The 14,595-nt window shown below is 33.0% G+C and overlaps 1 protein-coding gene across 2 annotated transcripts in view; it reads left to right on the forward strand.

The window, feature by feature from the left end:
• LOC130891509 (protein turtle homolog A-like) overlaps positions 1 to 14,595 on the forward strand; it is an 842,489-nt gene that overhangs the window by 173,859 nt on the left and 654,035 nt on the right. The gene's annotated exons all lie outside the window — the stretch shown is intronic.

The raw sequence follows: 14,595 nt of genomic DNA on the forward strand, positions 1-14,595 counted from the left end.
AATTTCAGGAAAAACTTACGAATAAGCTGAAATATGTAATGAAAAATCTCTGTAATAGCTGACTTTGAAGCCAAAGTGATGATTAAAGATAATAAATACTAGATAGCAGTAGAAAAATACAGAGAAGAAGTAAGAACTACTGGACTTTTGTGAACTAATCAGTTAAAGATAATGTTTAGTTTCCTTCAGCATCTGATAATAAACAAGTACATCTGATTATCACAAAATAGATAGGAAAAAGGAATTTTTTGCTAGTTGCAAATAATACAAACATGGAAATTAAGATAAACTGTGAAACATGAAACGAAACGAACATAATACTTGCATCAAGAGTATTAGTATATGACATATATTGATGTAAAAAACAATCGATGAGCTACTGAGTGTAAGGTTTGCAAAACTAACAGAAAACTGGAAACGCCATTCAAAGAGTATTCAAAGTACTATAAAACAAAAAATTATGTGATGAGTAAGAACAGAAAACATTTAGTCCTTTTATAAGGTAGAGTCAGATATTTCTGAGAAGTGAAAGATACATGAAATTCAATTCTGTAACAATATTATGAATATCAATAGCAAAATTGAAATAATGGCTCTAACATAAAACCAACAAGCTTATGATTAGAAACCAAAATGATAAAATTAGTACAGTACACTACGTAAAGATGAAAAACAGATAAATAAGCAAGTCCAAGCAAAATATTGCTTTAAAGAAGTAATCAAAATGAACAAGTTGAAGAATCAAGAATTAAGATAAGTTTTTGAATATAATCTATACCATGGTTTACGAATAGAATGATACTGAATTGGTCAGTTGATATTATCTCTGCTAACTGTTAATGCTGTTTATCAGAAAACAATTAGTAATTCAATTGATATAGTTTTCATTGAACAATATCAAAGCCAACAACATCATTCCTCTGTTTCTTGATGCTTGATTGTGATGATGGCTTTTTAAGATTTCCCCCAATATTGTGATGTTTGCCATGTGCAAAGAGCATCACAGTTATTCACAAAATACTTCAAATTCTGATACTCTCTTTTAAATTTGTGTATTTTCGGAATGGTCATTTTTTGTCATGTAATGCATTTTCTGATATTTCAAAAGTTTTCCTTCTAAATCTTATAAATAGATCGATGTCTCCAAATTTGTCGAATAAAAAAAATACGTAATGTGATTCTACTTCACTCGAATCATATAAATCCACAATACATATTGCATATATTTAAGAGGCTTAAACAAATTTACCAATTTGTCTGGATATGTTTGTCAATGTATCTCCAACTGATTTTAAATTGATAACCCTCGAATCGATTATGCACTGCTATTCTTCAACTAGTACACTCTATATTGCTGGTATTATGGTGGTATCTACATAGTTGTCAGATCGTTCCTTTTTCCGAAAAAATGAACTTTGTTGGATCACCCTGTATATTTTCGCCTTGCTAAATCCTTAAGATATACTTATTATTTTTCATTTCATGTTCCCTATACCATATCCCTACATTTGCATTATCTCCATCAAAGTTAAAGACGGTAATAATAGGCGACAAAATAATTGGTCCCTTTTTCATTAAGGATAACTTAAATGGTCCAGCGTATTTAGATCACCCGTTATGAATCCTTCAGACTATTTCGTGTGGGGTCACTTTGCTGTAATCGCCTTTAGTGTTTGTTTTCTAAAATTCGTAATTTTTCTACTTCACAAAGGTGGATCTACTTTTAACATGACACAAACGTTTGAAGATTTGTCTCCAGTTGTTTTTTTTTTTTTCACGATGATTTGGATAAATATTTTAATGCACCAGTTTTATTGAACTCTTTACTAACTTACTGACCCTAGACTGTATTACGAGATTCGTATCAGCACTTAAATTTTTGAAGAATATTAAAATTAAACGTGTTTATTCAATCGTAGCCATCTAAATGTACGATATTTATTGTAACTTTGGTGTTTAGGTATAATAGTACATGAAAAATAATCATTGGAAATAAGAAAAGTTCTGACAAATCTGACAAAAATTTACTTACCTCCCTTATACTGGCCGTATCACAAGACCTCTGTACACAAAAATTAATAAAATTATTAATGACAGGTTATGATGATCAGAATCCCTAGACATTAGGAAAAGCTTTGACGGAATCGAATGCAATATTTGATCTAGGATCTGGCTGTTACATTATTATACCCTTGAGACAAATGATCGTACAGTATTAGTACGAACTTTTTTGCTGTAACTTATTGTACTATTACGGTTACATACCGTACCGACGAAATAATGAACTACACAGGGTTAGCGTCACTAGTATATTATAGAAAGTATAGTTCAATAGTTCGTTTTCCGTTGCAAGTTGGTACATTTGAAATTTATAAAAAATAATTCGTTGGACCAGCTTGACGCAGTAATTAGGTAAGTACCAAAAATTAGACATTTTGTTTTGTATTCTAGAAAGTTTTGTGACAAGTGTTTGGGCCATTTTTGTAACATTGATAAGAGGGTAAATCCCCATTATCCCTTAAAGAGGATAAAATTATTGACCTTCTTCTTAATGGTAAGGCAGTGAATATCAAATTGATTTTGATGACTATGAGATCATAGTTTCATTATTAATAGTATTAAAATTCCATATGTCGCTTGGAAAGACAATAAATTTGTTACGATGGTGTCGAATTTCGTAGGTGAAATTCCCAAGGACCAAGCTCAACGTTATGATAAAAAAATAAGAAATACGTCAACATTGATCTGCCCAAGATAGTTAGTGTATATGATAAATACATGGGCGGTGTGGATTTAGTTGACAGTATCATGGGATACTATAAAATCTTAGTGCGAAGTAAAAGGTCGCAAGTACGTGTTTTCTACCATCTATTAGATCTCACTATGGCAAACGCGTGGCTTCCATAATGGCGAGTAAATAGTGCATCACGAAACCATCAGAAGGACTCTAGGTAGCTGAAACTTTGTGCAAACGGACAGAGAAAACCAATAAAGAACCACAATTCGATGGAGAGTTACATTCAGGCTAAAAAGCACAGTCCTGAGCAACATGTTCCTTCTACTATAGTGTGTCAAGATCAAGTAGGACACTGGTCTAGTTTGGTCAGTGAAAAGAAATAGGTGCAAATTTCCAGCTGCAAGTCTCCCAAGCCTTCAATTTCAAATCGCTTCAAATATTTCCACACCACATAGAAAAAAATAAATTCTAGCTCGTTGTTGACAGATTTTTCACAGTTCTATTTATATATAATCAATGAAAAAATCATGAATATATTGGTTTTACAAATAGTACATGCTTCATTATAATTGGAAATAAGTGATAAAATGTCCATTTTAAAATTTATGGTTGGTGGCTACAAGGAGTTAACAATTATAATACAAGTACAAGAATTATCTGAAGATGATCATGACCATAGAATGGAATTTTGTGAAATTAGGTAGACTCCCATTCTACAATAAGATACTTTTTAATTTTTTTCCGAAGAAGCGATGATTATGTTATGGCACTACCGTAATTGGACTATTATTTGTGGACAAAATTTGAAAAAACCGAAATATTTAGATTTGTGGAAAGATCAGATATACCCTGCAAAAAATTCAGTTGTTAACAATTTCAATTTGGTTTCCGCATAATGCTTTATCGACACAATTTAGTTTCGCCGTGCGGAATTACCTAAATGAATGTTATGAAATGATTAAATTGGCCAGCTAGACAAAATCATATATACGGGATGAAGTTGGAAATAAAATACTAATAAAAAACTGTCATATAACAAATGAGCAATAAATGTGACTGATACATTGGAATAACGATAGATCTTTGAACTTCTAGCCTAGTTCCGCAAATGGCTCGTTAGATTATAACACAACATAAATCAAAATTTTTCCAGAAAATTTTATGTACATAATATATGAGAAAACAAACATATATTATCCCTGACTACAAATCTAATTGATGATGTGATGATAATAGTCGATTCTAATAACTAATTAAACTCGGAAGTAACATGATCTTACATCATGAATCCTCTTAAACGCAGGTTAAAAAAATAAAAAGGAGGTTAAATCGAGAAATTTCGATTTTCTCTATTCATTCCTTTTACCTGTACAAAAGTTTGACCAAGTCGAATTTCCTGGTAAAACGTAAATCCGCTTAAGTCTCGAGGGTAACTTATTGCCCACCGGAACTACAGAAACCGTGTCGCAAGTTAAAAAGGAACCAAAAGACGTTACATAATCCGGTATACGTGTGTATTTTAGATGCACAGGATGAGGAATAGCTTTTGAACGAAGTACTATTGAGAAATTGTTGCTAATAGAACATTTTTCAATTATAAATTTCATTCTAAGAAAAGTAAAATAAGATAATATCAAGTCAGTCGATTGTGCATGTACTAAAAGTGATTCTAACATGTAATACGGATAATCGTCAATACTTTTATTTCTCGGTTACTAATTTTGTAGATTTTTCAAGTGTCCACAACGTAAATGCATACAGTTTCATGAAAAAGACAAGAACAAAACTATTTCATTTATAATCATTTGAAACTGTCTCTGCACAATAGCGGAAATTATCCGTGTGCATGAACGTATTAATCTTTCTAATTGCACAATAATTCATAATTCCAAGACACAACAAGTTGAAATCAATCAATTTCAATGGATCCCGCAGTTACACTCATATATAATAGTTATAATTCAGCCAGTTTTAATTTGATTATCTTATATATAACAAATATGATCGGAAATTTGGGACTTTTTCAACTTTTGGATCATTTGAAACACTGAATCTGTTCAGGAGGATCAACTACTTTATTTCGTATAGCATCACTGAATCTATTTATCATCAATAGAACTATTTTTCACGAGTTGATGACTTCCAGAATAAGAGCAATATAGCAATAATATAGTTGATAGTTATGACAGTGAGCGGTCAAGAATCGTTGCGTCTATAGACTGAGTACTCTGCATTTTCTCTCTTCTCAATAGACATTCCGGATCGTTCGTGATATCTATTGAATGGAGATGGCGTCTTTGATGACCAATTATAAAACCATTCACCAGTAGAATTTCGCGCCTGTTTAAGTGGAACATTCGCTTGTTAAAAGAGGCACAAGACCCATCTATATATACTCTAGCTTGTATCATACGTTGATTCCAGCCATATTCACAGAGATTGTCCTGCGAGTAGACTACTGAGAAATGCGACAGCTACACTTTTGACTGTAGCAAGAATGCTCTGGGCCCACTAGCGGTTTTGCGGATCATAGTCTGGTGAGCGAGTAAGCCTCGTCGTTATCCGTTTGTAATTAGATTGAGAACCATTCTCAAAGCTTCATACTCCAGTCATCATGACCTTCATAGAGACTTGAAAATCTGTTAATACTCATAAGTTGTAACGAACGGTAACGTTAATATTGATGTCATGAGTTTCTCTTTGAATCGATGCTAATCAGAAGACTCTAGAGTACTAACCAATTTGAGTAAATTTAATCCAAGAGCAGAGTGAAGTGCTATTAGTGTACTAACTGTGTATAAGTGTCGAAGTATGTACAGCCTAAAGATTCTTATTAGGCTTAACTTTCGTTTAAATTTTTCTCAATGGTGGTTTAAGTTGGAACTAAATTTAATGATCCGATTGGCTCTAGAATGCGAGAGAAATTTAACATTTACTAAACAATTTCTTGTTCTATGTTTTGTAATAAATATTAGAGATAATCTTTTGGATTACTTTCCTATTACATTATAAAATAATATTAAGAATGTCTGAAGAAATTAACCACGATATTTCACTCTGATGAGTTTCATGCCCATCCCTTTTTCTTAAGTTGTCAACTATTTCCTAATTCCGTCATCTTCCTGGGTCTATCTCTTTTTCTTTTGTTTCTTTCGGTTTTTTATATCATCTCCAATGTGGTTCTCTTCTTTATTCTTATTAAATGTCTAAACCGTTTCCGTTTTGATTCGATTCTTTGTATAGCAATTACTACTTTCATCTGATTTCTAATTGTTTATCAGCTTCATCACTCCCAGTACTTTCCTCAATACCTTCATTAAGCAGTCACTTTCTTAGTCGAAAATCGATTTAATCCAAATTTCTATGAAGTTATTTAGAAATTTGAGATTTGGAGAATCTTATCTCAATTAGATTCGAAGGCAGACTTTTATTATACAAAGCCCTTCTAAAAACTTATATGTCTAGAGTTAAGAAATAAATTCTCACAGGTAATAGCTTCAGGCAATTTACTCTTAATTTATTTCAATCGAAAAAAATACCGAAGCAGAACGGTATGGAACATTGAAAACATATGCCGCCTATTGACACCTCTACGGCCTCAACTAATCTCTGAACGAGTTCTCGCATGTTCGGAGCGATATAATCCCTGAATCTAGTGCGCTATGAATGACTTCCACTTACCCAGGCACGGAGAGACCCGAAATAAGGGCAAGTCTGCATTTTTATTTATTTCGCAAGGTCCGTCGGGGCAGAAAGGGCAATAAGTCACGAGATTTCAGTCGAAAACAAAAGAACGCCGGATTTATGTCTCCTTTAACAATTGCGAGGAATTGGTAAGGTTAATACGAATATGTATTGTGAAGGTTGAATATAAGGGCTATTAACAAATGCCAGGTTGAAGACTTTATTCATGTACCGGACAATAAAACTTTAGGTTCATCGAAATGTAACGTAGATGAAAATCTATAAGTGAAAAGTTGATCAGAAAATCTGCTACGGAATTTTAAATTCAGTTTTTTGTTTTCGTTTGTTATATTTTTCTAGAGTTGTATTGAAAAATGGTACCACTGGAAACAGTGGTAGAATTTTACGAGATGCATCAATTTCTAATTAAACAATACAAGGGATTAACGGAAGAGAGATGTTTCAATGAAACATCTACTTTGCTTCTTAAGTGTTTATTTTATGTTTATTATTGGATATAATTCTCTTTCAACTCTACACATCTTTAAAAAATATTCTTGTCTCTACCATCACCTCTTCAGTAGTCTGAAATTGGTCATTATCAAGTCAGTTGTTCGAATTCGGTCCAGATCAGGTGAACATGGAGGATTAGGCAATAGCTAAATCTTATCTTTGTTTGACTATTTTTTCTGCATTATTTTCGAAAGAATTAATAAAGAAATATTGTTTTCTTCTCTTCATTAAATGCAATAGTTTTTCTCAAGTTCGCCATCAGTATTTCCCATTTTCGTAATAATAAATTCATACAGTACTTTTAGAATCTCAGACAACTGTCAAAACAATTAGTTTTTGCTTTCTTGGTGGAAAGTTCTTCAAATAGGATAATGTTGTTCCATTATGGTTTTTTTTGAATTTTAATATTGTATACAAGTTTCATCTTTATATTGAGATGCGAGCGAAATTTTGATCAGCATTGAACAACCGCCTACCAAATATATGTAGTATTTTGTCATATGATATCAGAAACATTGAGAAACCTAACGATATAATCCTCGCAACTTTTGCGGCGTGACGTAAAAATGTCATCTCTCAATTTAACATCCTTTAGCACGTCACCAAATTGCGAGTAGAAGGTTTTACATTAGAATTAGTCATTATTCTTCTTAAATCAGTTACAACGTCAGATACATTCTACATATACCCATAAAAATAAATCTAATGTCTTGAGATCAGTTGACCGTACAGATCTACGTCTTTATATTCGGCGTGGCGTGGCGCGGCGTTTTGGAAAAATTACGTGCCGGATGGCGCTGTCGCGAAATGCGCAAGTGCAGCGTGCTCAAACCATACTACATTGTATAAATCTTTTTATCCATTGTTATCTACAAAGCAGAGTTTGAAATTGAGAAAAGTTATGATACAATTCGAAATCACAGCAATTACGTTTCTTCGGATTTTAGAATCAGGTTTTGTATAATGAAACAATTGTGGCACCAATATTCTTAAGATATATATAAGAAACGACTTTTCCCATTCCCTTTATGAGAGCTGGGTGAATATAAAATTAATATGAATGTTAATAATGGGAAACAAATTTCATCATTATTTTTTTAAAAGATCAACGAGCACAAAAAAACTTATGACTTAAATATAAATAACTTACCTTTTTTTAATCTCGCTCATCAGGAGCGTCTTTTACAATTATTTCTGTTATTCTGATTTTTTCGGTCTGTTCTATCCGTCTGCCGTTTGAGAAATTTCAAATATTCGAAAGAATTCCTAAGATTGTTGATATAATTTTTTTTTGGTGTCTATGACAATTTAAAAGTTGTACTGAATGCTTCAGGCTATCACAACCCATTTTAATTATACTGATGTTTCAATTTCGTCGCATAAATACGAAATAAGTAACTTTTAAAACCAAAAATTTGTCAGTATCAAATTTCAGAATAACCAGACAATACCTATTTTAGAATATGCTTATTTTCAAACACTACTGAGTACAGAAATAAAGAAAAAAAATTTTACTGTTCTTCAATATAAGACGTTATCCTACAAAAGTAATTGTCTATGTACAGGTATACTCTGAAAGATATATCACTTCTGACTATTATTTTGACTAATGATATTGGAATTTTATGTGGAACCATATTTTCACTTGTTACTCATTGAGTAATAATCATTATATAAACAATATTTTTGAAAGAAAAAAATAAATAAACGAAAATCTCTTTGCCTTAACAAGTAGGTAATTTTCCAGAAATATCAGTTACAATTATGAGTTGATTCCGTCTACAATATGTCCTCTAAACTGGTTATTACCAATGTATGTGTTATATACAGAGTGAACAACAGAAAACAGGTGACTTCACTATTTGATAGTATTTAGAAATTGGTGACAAATTTCAATTTCTGTAAGTATCTATTATCATATATATATATATATATATATATATATATATATATATATATATATATATATATATATATATATATATTATATACGCGGGAAATCAATTTTATGTCGCCCACTAGTTTTAGGATCCAAAGTAATATGACCAATAACTGCTTCTCATGTCACTCCAATCTATTTTCCTAGTTTTTCTTCATATTAAATACTATTAGACAAATTTCTCACAAGCTTTAAAACTTATGAGTGATAAAATTTTTCCTCATAAAACTGATGAAATTAGTTAGTTGACATCTTTGTACACTCTTTCAAAATATATAATTCCTGTTCCTTATGCAATGAATGCAGTGTCACCTTACCTTACCACAACTTTAGTTGCCCTGCTAAGCCTACCTCCACCTCATCTTATAATAAAAAAACAGGCATTTAGCGATGCCTTAAGCTAATCCAGATAGAGAAATAAAACCAGAAAGCCGGAAAACCTAACAGTTCATCTAAAACTTCACAGTTTATAAATATAACAAGCTAACAAGCAGTGACCAATCAATGGGTCAAATGCATAACAGATCAATATAGACGTTCCATCGAAGTAGTAATCAATTAGCGCCAATTCATCAATCAATCAAGATTTTTTTGATAGAGTTGTTAGCAATAAACATATGTGCTCAGAAATTTTTGGATAAGAACCTCTCTAGACAGCACATGAAAGAACTATTTAACATAAACCAAGTAACCCTAATATAGCTTCCAAACCACCAGGGTATATCGAAAAATGAGAAAGCAGACAACCTGATGAAAAGGGAGCAACGACTCTATATTTTGGACCACAGCACCACTGTGTCCTAATGAAATGTCATATCAGTAATGGATGGCTAAAGAATTACTCCAAATCTACTTATATCGATATGTTCAGACTAGGTAGTCTTTTTTCCGACAAGTCTTTGCCTCGTCAAATATCACCTTAAGACGATGGACAATGCAGAAAACGACAACTACCAATTCTGGGAACAAACTAATGAGACAGCAGAGCATCTGCTCTGCGAAGGTTTTGCTGATTTCATCAAAGAGAAGAAAAAACCCTAGAAAAATTTTCTCCTTTGTTAGGTCTCCAAGTATCTATAAGTAGATGCAGAGTCTTGTAAAAAATATCTATACATATAGATGCAGAGTGGCTTGAAATTTTCCTCCAATTTCCTCTTGATGTAAGAGAACAAAAAACATACTAACAAATAGTGTTGTGCTTCAGTTTTAAGGGGTCTTTCTATTGATTAAAAATTTTCTGAAAAGGCGGCGTGAATATCGGAAGAAACCCTTGATCACTTGTGACCTCTTCATATCATTTTGTTTTCAATATACCATGTCTTGCTATTAAATAACGAGACTACGGGCCTAGAGGGTGAGGTAAAAAACGAATAGTGTATTGGGTATCTAGATATCTTGTGTATGCACGTTTCCCTCACTATTATAGTATTTGTGCAGTAGCGATTTGAAACGAACGTATTTTTTTCTCATGCTGGAAACAGTGTGTGCCAAAAAACAGGAGCAACGTATCAATATCGAATTTCTGGTTAAATCGAGAAAACTTTGAATGCTATAAATTGTTTCAAGGGACCTATGGGAACAATGCTCTATCTCGTGCGCGTGTTTTTGAGTGGTGTAAGCGCTATAGTGAGGGCCGAGAGAGCAAATAAAAATGTTAATCGTTTTTTTCGACATTAACGGTATCGTGATGGGTTCCAGAGGGTCAGACTGTCAACCAGACTCACTATTCGTCAGTTTTGGCAACACTTAAAGAAGGAATTCGTAAAAAACGAGTTGTGGAAGATCAACTCGTAGTTTTGTACAAGAGCAACGCACCTGCCTATAATGCGCTATCTGTGAAGCAGTTTTTGGCCATTACTTACCAGATTTGGTACCGTGCGACTTTTTTTAGTTCCGAAGGTAAAATCTGCATTGAAAGGAACCCGATTTGAGTCGATGGAAGTGGTAAAGCAAACAACGGGAGAGCTTGTAAAGGCACTCACCAAAGAAGACTTCCAGCACTACTTCGATCAATGGAAAAAACGAATGGGAATGTGTGTGGCGAGGGGAGGAGAGTATGTTGAATGGGAGCATTCGAATGTAGAAAGCCCTTTTTCGTAACCAGTCTCGTTATTTAATAGCCAGACCTCGTATTACATGTCCTATATAAGAATAAATGTGAAACAGGAAGGGTACTAAACAAAAACATTTGTATATATTGTAAAAAAGTTTTCCTCTTAAATATCGAAGGGATTTTTTTTGTGGCTACTCTGTATAAATAAAAATGACATGGTAAGGCTACAACAAGCAAAGATTTGTACGTCCTAATTATACCTATGAAATGAAGAATTAATGTGTTCGAAGATATGAACCGGTTTCGTCGTTAAACCACTTCAGGGCGGCTAAAGATACCTCTGTTGATATCTCTCACGCACAGTGTGCAAAATTAATTCGTATGGTTAGTAGTTATATTTTTAATTTATAACAAGCCGATGTTACCCATATTAAGATTAATTGATACAGTCAGGTGGATTTCCTTCCAACTTGAGAAGCGTATGATGGTTATCGGTAGCAATTAATATTTAATATCAGAGTTTATCAATGGATAAAATTTTGATTAGTTCAAAAAAGATACAGGGTGGCGCAATAGAAGTATAGGCTAAAAAAATACATACATAAGGTATTATTGAAATAAAAGATTTGATGATGAGGTAATTGCATGAAGTTTATTTTTTAAAAATAAGATAATCTAAATGACGGCACTTTTATAAACGCGAACCAATATTTTTGAAAACTCTTGTCAATAAATCTGGATTGATTGCTGCCATTTCCTAGCGGATATTTTCCTTTAGCTGACTGATGTCCCTCGAATTTTTCATCTAGACTTTATGTTTGAGGTGTCCCCACAAAAAAATCAAGAGGCGTTAAGTCAGGGATACGTGGGGGCCAAGGGATATCACCACTCTTGGAAATTAGTCTTGCAGGAAACATCTGTCTCACAGCCGCCTTAGAGTCATTTGATGTGTGACAGGTCCGTTCTATTGGAACCAAATTCTCGTATTCGCGATTTATTTTACAAATCCATTTAAATGAAAACCTGGTATCTTTTAATTCCTATGTTAATTGGAGTTTATAAGGATGCAGCTTAAGATTCAACTTCAAAATTCGCTGTGTATACTTCGTTGCGACAAGTTTAAAGCCGCCGATCGCTTCCAGGTAGACACATGCGGATTTTCTCTTCACCCTATCAATATTGTCTGTGGTCCTAGACATTCTTGAACCACCTTGTCAAGACGTATAAACGACCGTTTTCGTAAAACGTGCGAGTACAAAAAGCGCGACGCTTTCCGTCGAAGTGACTCATGGTTACTGGAACTCCATAAGTGCATCTATACAACCACGTTAGGCTTCCCCCGTCCACGCACTATTTACCTCGCGAAAAAGATGATGCTATATACATGTGCTATTGAGTCACCCTGTACTCTATTTAATTCATTGTATAAGAGGACTAAAAATGAAATACATCCCATTATATAATTGTTTTTTATTATGTTTCTCGTGTCTCTTCCAAACACTATTCTGTATTAATTATCCAACTCTCTCCACTGAAGTTTCCGTTTTGTCTATGTATTCTTGAACTCGATCTTTTCCCATTCACTCGATCCCATTTCTTTCGTAGTGCACCTGTCTTATTCCTTTACCGTATTCCGGCTTTTGATACTATTATTTTGTTTATTTTATTTTAACGGATATACAGCCGTATCTAACGGTCTTAAGTGCTTAACTTTAAGAAAAGACAATTATAGTTTAACGAATACACATCCGCATGCCGTCTAATGGTGCTGATCGTAATTTTGTGTATTGGAAAATGTCAAAGATAGCCGTGGCTCCATCTAGTAATGGATAGCTATGAGTATGAACTATGTTCCAGATATTTCTTGAAAAGAAGTTATCTATTACTAGACACTGTAGAAAGTTTTTAGAATGTTCTAGAGTTATTGCAAGAGTACATATACGTTAGGATATCACAATAAAATAGGTTAGTTCAATGTTGAAGATACGTATACAACAGTATAAACAATCTGAGCGGTATAAAAGTGAAATATTAGTTATTTTAATTATATTTAAGTAAGAAATTAACTTATCGCATCCATGGTCTTTATTTTTCGGATAGCTTTTATTGATTCGTTTCCTCAAGAATGTCATTGGTGAATCAAGGCTAATGAATAAAATTATCTCATATAAACGATTTAGTTCGTTTGTGTTACTGTGAAATTGTCACTATATTTCCTATTTGTGCTCCCAACATTAATAACTAATAATTCGCTCATTAATCGTAATGGACAATACGATATGCGACTTTCCTTTTCTTAATTTCATAGCATATTTTCTTGCTAATAGGGTCATTTTATCTATTGCAGTGCGTATTGAACGCTCCACAACTCTATTGTTGAATAAGCGACTCTTCGTCTTTACTCAAATAAGTTCTATAGCGTTGGGCTCCCAATTCTATTGAATGTAATTGTTTCTCACTTGAATAGCTACGTTAATTGTTGTATCATTATTATATCCAATTTTATTCTCATGTAGCCAATATTGCATTCCAGCTTTTGGACTATTCGAGAATACGTTATTATTTACAATAATGAACTGATCTTCGACATGTTGTAGAAATGACTCAAATAGTTCGAAGCGATTTGTCCTTATGATAATCGTTTGTTTAGAAATATGCTGCTTTCTATTTGGTCCAGTCGTTGTACTTTACCACTCCAGAAACGTTCAAGAATGTTGTATTAACATCTACATTTCCAAGCATTCACCTACGTTATTGACTTCTTTGAATATTCTTCCTATTGCTCATATTTCATATTTTAACAGTTTCTGTTTCTTCTCTTTGCGTTACGCATCAAGAGCCACTTTTCCAGAACTACTACGACCCAGTTTTTCTAAGAACTGTGTTATCACCGACAGCCAACACATAAATTTAGAATACGAGTGTTTCGCTTGGAATTTATATTAAATTTGACGATCATTTTGAATCTTAGTTCGTACAAAAATGAAAGACTAATTCAAATCTAGAATATAAAACTATGGGAGAATTTAACATCTGTGGCATGTCATTGCCTTGTTTGACATAACAGTGCATATGTTCCACATTCCGGTAAGAAAGTATAAAGAGAAATGTAAAATATGAGTTTTAATAAAAGCGGAGGCTATAATTTTGGTTTAATACCACGTAAAACAAGGGTAGGTGGTGCAGAAAAGGACCTTTTATAGAAATCAGTAGAAGTTTTTACTGTGAGCCGTATACTGAGATTAACTTGTAACAGATTGCACGAAACGAATAAATTGATTGGTGACAGTGAATTGACTAGAAGCTAACTATTTTATGTTTTAGAATATTTGGAATTTGGAATTCTGCTATCTGAAAAATCTGGTACCAATTGAATCAAGAAAATGTCCTGGTTCGTATGATTTCTGGCAGTCTTCTGAAAGAATTAAGCTCCACACATTACACTAAGATATAGAAGCCATCTATTTTACTCGAAAAAGTATAATTAAAAGTGTTACGATCAATATACTTTTTCAATCAGAGCATTGTTTGATTAGTTGAATAGGAATATTACTTGAGAAATAACAGATTACTCAGAAATAACTTCTTCTCCATTGAGATATCAAATATTTCTCAAATCTATTTTTTAGCAGAATACAAAAAGAGAGGAAGAAGTTATAATTATTATAT

This window comes from Diorhabda carinulata, chromosome 3 (genome assembly GCF_026250575.1).
Source record: "Diorhabda carinulata isolate Delta chromosome 3, icDioCari1.1, whole genome shotgun sequence".
Classification (NCBI taxonomy): domain Eukaryota; kingdom Metazoa; phylum Arthropoda; class Insecta; order Coleoptera; family Chrysomelidae; genus Diorhabda; species Diorhabda carinulata.